Here is a 6,419-nt window from a genome sequence, read left to right as displayed (position 1 = left end):
TTGTAAATGTGTTAGCTGGGAATACTCTCAGCAGTCTGGGTTGGGAATGTGTTAGCTGGGAATACTCTCAGCAGTCTGGGTTGGGAATGTGTTAGCTGGGAATACTCTCAGCAGTCTGGTTTGGGAATGTGTTAGCTGGGAATACTCTTCAGCAGTCGGGTTGTAAATTGTGTTAGCTGGGAATACTCTCAGCAGTCTGAGTTGTAAATGTGTTAGCTGGGAATACTCTCAGCAGTTCTGGTTGTAAATGTGTTAGCTGGGAATACTCTCAGCAGTCTGGGTTGTAAATGTGTTAGCTGGAATACTCTCAGCAGTCTGGGTTGTAAATGTGTTAGCTAGGAATACTCTCAGCAGTGTGGGTTGGTAAATGGTGTTAGCTAGGAATACTCTCAGCAGTCTGGGTTGGAATGTGTTAGCTGGGAATACTCTCAGCAGTCTGGGTTGTAAATGTGTTAGCTGGGAATACTCTTCAGCAGTCTGGGTTGGGAATGTGTTAGCTGGGAATACTCTCAGCAGTCTGGTTGGGAATGTGTTAGCTGGGAATACTCTCAGCAGTCTGGGTTTGGGAATGTGTTAGCTGGGAATACTCTCAGCAGTCTGGGTTGTAAATGTGTTAGCTGGGAATACTCTCAGCAGTCTGAGTTGTAAATGTGTTAGCTGGGAATACTCTCAGCAGTCTGGGTTGTAAATGTGTTAGCTAGTGGAATACTCTCAGCAGTCTGGGTTGTAAATGTGTTAGCTAGGAATACTCTCAGCAGTCCTGGGTTGTAAATGTGTTAGCTGGGAATACTCTCAGCAGTCTGGGTTGTAAATGTGTTAGCTGGGAATACTCTCAGCAGTCTGGGTTGTAAATGTGTTAGCTGGGAATACTCTCAGCAGTCTGGGTTGGGAATGTGTTAGCTGGGAATACTCTCAGCAGTCTGGGTTGTAAATGTGTTAGCTTGGAATACTCTCAGCAGTCTTGGGTTGGGAATGTGTTAGCTGGGAATACTCTCAGCAGTCTGGGTTGGGAATGTGTTAGCTGGGGATACTCTCAGCAGTCTGGGTTGTAAATGTGTTAGCTGGGAATACTCTCACCAGTCTGGGTTGGGAATGTGTTAGCTGGGGATACTCTCAGCAGTCTGGGTTGGTAAATGTGTTAGCTGGGAATACTCTCAGCAGTCTGGGTTGGGAATGTGTTAGCTGGGAATACTCTCAGCAGTCTGGGTTATAAATGTGTTAGCTGGGGATACTCTCAGCAGTCTGGGTTGTAAATGTGTTAGCTGGGAATACTCTCAGCAGTCTGGGTTTGTAAATGTGTTAGCTGGGAATACTCTCAGCAGTCGGGTTGTGAATGTGGTTAGCTGGGAATACTCTCAGCAGCTGGGTTGGGAATGTGTTTAGCTAGGAATACTCTCAGCAGTGTGGGTTGTAAATGTGTTAGCTAGGAATACTCTCAGCAGTCTGGGTTGGGAATGTGTTAGCTGGGAATCTCTCCAGCAGTCTGGGTTGTAAATGTGTTAGCTGGGAATACTCTCAGCAGTCTGGGTTGGGAATGTGTTAGCTGGGAATACTCTCAGCAGTCTGGGTTGGGAATGTGTTAGCTGGGATACTCTCAGCAGTCTGGGTTGGGAATGTGTTAGCTGGGAATACTCTCAGCAGTCTGGGTTAAATGTGTTAGCTGGAATACTCCAGCAGTCTGAGTTGTAAATGTGTTAGCTGGGAATACTCTCAGCAGTCTGGTTGTAAATGTGTTAGCTGGGAATACTCTCAGCAGTCTGGGTTGTAAATGTGTTAGCTGGGAATACTCTCAGCAGTCTGGGTTGTTAAATGTGTTAGCTAGGAATACTCTCAGCAGTTGTGGGTTGTAAATGTGTTAGCTAGGAATACCTCTCAGCAGTCTGGGTTGGGAATGTGTTAGCTGGGAATACTCTCAGCAGTCTGGGTTGTAAATGTGTTAGCTGGGAATACTCTCAGCAGTCTGGTTGGGAATGTGGTTAGCTGGGAATACTTCTCAGCAGTCTGGTGTTGGGAATGTTGTTAGCTGGGAATACTCTCAGCAGTCTGGGTTTGGAATGTGTTAGCTGGGAATACTCTCAGCAGTCTGGGTTGTAAAGTGGTAGCTGGGAATACTCTCAGCAGTCTGAGTTGTAAATGTGTTAGCTGGGAATACTCTCAGCAGTCTGGGTTTAAATGGTTAGCTTAGGAATACTCAGCAGTCTGGTTTGTAATGTGTTACTGGAATCTCAGCAGTCTGGGTTGTAAATGTGTTAGCGGAATACTCTCAGCAGTCTGGGTTGTAAATGTGTTAGCTGGGAATACTCTCAGCAGTCTGGGTTGTAAATGTGTTAGCTGGGAATACTCTCAGCAGTCTGGGTTGGGAATGTGTTAGCTGGGAATACTCTCAGCAGTCTGGGTTGTAAATGTGTTAGCTTGGAATACTCTCAGCAGTCTGGGTTGGGAATGTGTTAGCTGGGAATACTCTCAGCAGTCTGGTTGGGAATGTGTTAGCTGGGGATACTCTCAGCAGTCTGGGTTGTAAATGTGTTAGCTGGGAATACTCTCACCAGTCTGGGTTGGAATGTGTTAGCTGGGGATACTCTCAGCAGTCTGGGTTGTAAATGTGTTAGCTGGGAATACTCTCAGCAGTCTGGGTTGGGAATGTGTTAGCTGGGAATACTCTCAGCAGTCTGGTTTATAAATGTGTTAGCTGGTGATACTCTCAGCAGTCTGCTGGGTTGTAAATGTGTTAGCTGGGAATACTCTCAGCAGTCTGGGTTGGGAATGTGTTAGCTGGGAATACTCTCAGCAGTCTGGGTTGTAAATGTGATTTATTGGGGATAACACTGCAGGGAGGAAAATCACAATGTGGCTTATCAGTGTCCCCAGGTTGTCTGTGTTGATCGCCTTACAAAACCCCCATTCATCGCTGTTGGAAAACTGAATACCATAGTTCCACTGGCACTTGAATAAATGTGCCTACGTTTTCCTGAAACACATCATAGGGAGGTACAGAGAAGATAAACCGTTGGAGTTAAGGTACAATGGGGAATTTGAACAATGGCTCAATTTAATGAAGACCTACTTGTATATCAGATAAGTTGCTATTTACGACTTCATTCTTTATAATGACGGCTGCTTTGTGACTTACATTTTTATTAGGATCCCCGTTAGCTGACGCCATGATTTCAGCTTATCTTCCTTGGGTCCGACATAGAACTAAAAAGGACATTACACACAATTACAATTTATCTTTTTAATGCATGACAAACATTTAACAAATAGACAGTCGATCAATGGCAAAGAGTATCTGGTAATGGAATGTTCGCTAAAGAGACAAGTTCTCAGGCTATCAGTCACTTGTTACTCTTAAATCTACATTGTTGATCAACTCCCACCACTGTGGTTGTGGTTTGCCCATTGGTAATAAGAATCATTACTGTCAACAATTTGTAGAAAATATAAAAACTAATAGCTTAATGAGTTGTTTTTGTTGATCCAGCTTTGCTGACCTTTTTGGCACTCAGAATGAGGTAAATTGCGAAAAGGGATTTTTTTTGTTTGTTATTGCTGAACCTCCCCTTCATTTGTCATGCTCTACAGAGCGTGAATGAGGATAAATATTCGATACAGACCAGTAAAAGGCTATTTATGGCCCTTTATATTGTGTTGTCTTAAGGTCAAACAATAAAAAACTCATATGGAATTCCAGTTCTAAGGGGGAAGGGCTTCAGGAGCAGACAGGAAGAGAGGCGGGGTTTGGACTGCTCCATGGAAACCAAGCAACCATGGCAACAGAAGTTTGCTCGAAAGGCACTGCGATGTTACAAACTTCAATTAAACTCAGTTCACTTTTGAAGTGTGATGGTTTTTACTACGCTATTGCCACAGCTCCCTTGGCAAAGGCAACAAATCCACCCAAACCAACCCTCAAAGCAGGCTTTGATCAACAATGGCAAGGACAAACTACTATATGTTTGAAAGAAAGAATGAAGACACCTTGAATACTGTACATGTGCACATCTAATGAATAGAATAGTGGCTCTAGTCTTTGATTGCTGACAAGGACAGGTCCATGAATCTAAAAGGTGATTTTCAGGTGTGGGCTTTTAAATCATTATCTTCCAGACAGCGACAGCATTCATCATGCTGTGAAGACTGGAAATTTAATTCTGCACAAGAATCCATAAAATATCACTTTAATGCTAAATTATTTCAAAGAAATAACCGTATTATAAATAATCTTGGAACATTGTGCTATTGCAGTCACATCCCCCCTTCTGACATTTTAGAGAGAAAATAGCCTATTATTGTGCAACACTTAGCAAACCCACCAACACCTAGCAAACCCACTTAGCAAATACACCGACACTTAGCAAACCCACTTAGCAAATACAACAACACTTAGCAAACCCACTTAGCAAATACACCGACACTTAGCAAACCCACTTAGCAAATCCAACAACACTTAGCAAACCCACTTAGCAAATACACCAACACTTAGCAAACCCACTTAGAAAATACACCGACACTTGGCACACCCGCCAACACTTAGCAAACCCACTTAGCAAACCCACCAACACTTAGCAAACCCGCTTAGCAAACCCACTAACACTTGGTAAATCAACTTAGCAAATCCACCAACTCTTTGCACACCCACTTAGCAAACCCGCAAACCCACCAACACTTAGCAAACCCACCAACACTTAGCAAATCCACCAACATGCAAAAGTAACAAAAATAAGAATCAACAAAGGGTTGTATAGGGTACATATAAAATATAAATTAAATAATTATCTATTTTTATTCATTCAGTTTGATCAGTTTATGTTCATAGCTGTCAGTTGTTACACAAATCAACGTAGTCTCAGGGCAATTTGTATTATTCTGTACAAAAATCTTTGACACTCCATTTAGTTTGAGATGTTATGTTACTTTAGGTTACATTATGAATGGAATAGCGGTCGTACAATATAAAATGAATTAGAGGACGTATAGTATCATACGTCTTACCCAATCGTACAATAGCATACGAATCGGAAGATGTAATTCATCATATGTCTTGGAGGATGTATAGTATTGCATGTCTTTATGTGAGACCAGGTTGCTTGTTGCACTGTAACAACAAAGGATAATTACTGGGAGAATTGATGAACTAATGACAAAAGTTAGGTGAACTAAAATGCGAAAATGTAGGTGAATTTATGTAGCAGGTTYGGTGGATTGGGTTAAGTTTAGAATAAGGGTTTAGGGGTAAATTGCTCCTGACGCAACTGGATCATGCAACCTCTGGATTACTAGACTGTCGTGGAGTACGCTCACCCATCCTCCCCAACCAATGTTCCTACTTTCTGTCGTTTCTGTCTCAGAAAATTCGTAAAGTATGTTTCATATGGCTCTGAGGCCAGGCTGGTATCTGAAATTCTTGACATAACTGTTAAAAATACTTAATAGTTGACCACTGTCTCAAGTGCTGTTACTGTGAAGTGTAAACYTCTAGGAGCAACAACGGCTCAGCCGTGAAGTGGTAGGCCGCACACAGCTGCACACAAGGCTAAGATCACCATGCGCTATGCCAAACGTCGGCTGGAGTGGTGTAAAGCTTGCCGCCATTGCACTGTGGAGCAGTGGAAACGCGTTATCTGGAGTGATGAATCACGCTTCATCATCTGGCAGTCTGACAGACGAATTTGGGTTTGGCGGTTACCAGGAGAACGCTACCTGCCCGAATGCATAGTGCCAACTGTAAAGTTTGGTGGAGGAGGAATAATGGTCTGGGGCTGTTTTTCATGGTTCGGGCTAGGCCCCAGTGAAGTGAAGTCTTAACACTACAGCATACAATGACATTGTATTTGATTCTGGGCTTCCAACTTTGTTGCAACTTTCCTGTTTCAGCATGACAATGTGGCTGAAAGGACGCAAGTCCKKGCAGCAATGTTCCYACYTCTAGTGGAAAACCTTCCCAGAAGAGTGGYGGCTGTTATAGCAGCAAAGGGGGGGACCAGCTCCATATTAATGTCCATGATTTTGGAATGAGATGTTCGGACGAACAGGTGTCCACATACTTTTGGTCATGTAGTGTACCTTGTGTTTGACCATCCTCAAAAGGTGCCACAAATTTAAACAGAATTTGATATCCTTAATTGCCATAAGCTTTTGATATATGGAGATTGGATTTTGGGAGTAGATTTGAACTTATCTAGATGTGGTTTGGGAGTGCTGAGATCAGCTTCTTCCCCTCCTCCACTATCCATGCAAGCCAAGTGGAGAGAGAGGAGGGGGGGGGGAGTCAATTGATGGAGAGATCTAACAGCTCAATAAAGCTGTCAGTAGTGGAACTGAATGTACACGTTGTCATGGTGTCCACGTTCCCCCAGAAGGAGAGAGAAAGGGAGCTGGGGAACACATTTGGAGCTTTAAGTTTGAATGTACTACTACAT

The sequence above is a fragment of the Salvelinus sp. IW2-2015 genome, unplaced genomic scaffold (assembly GCF_002910315.2).
Source record: "Salvelinus sp. IW2-2015 unplaced genomic scaffold, ASM291031v2 Un_scaffold1187, whole genome shotgun sequence".
In the NCBI taxonomy this organism is placed as follows: Eukaryota; Metazoa; Chordata; class Actinopteri; order Salmoniformes; family Salmonidae; genus Salvelinus; species Salvelinus sp. IW2-2015.
The sequence above is the reverse complement of the archived record's forward strand: the minus strand, read 5'-3'. Positions refer to the sequence as shown.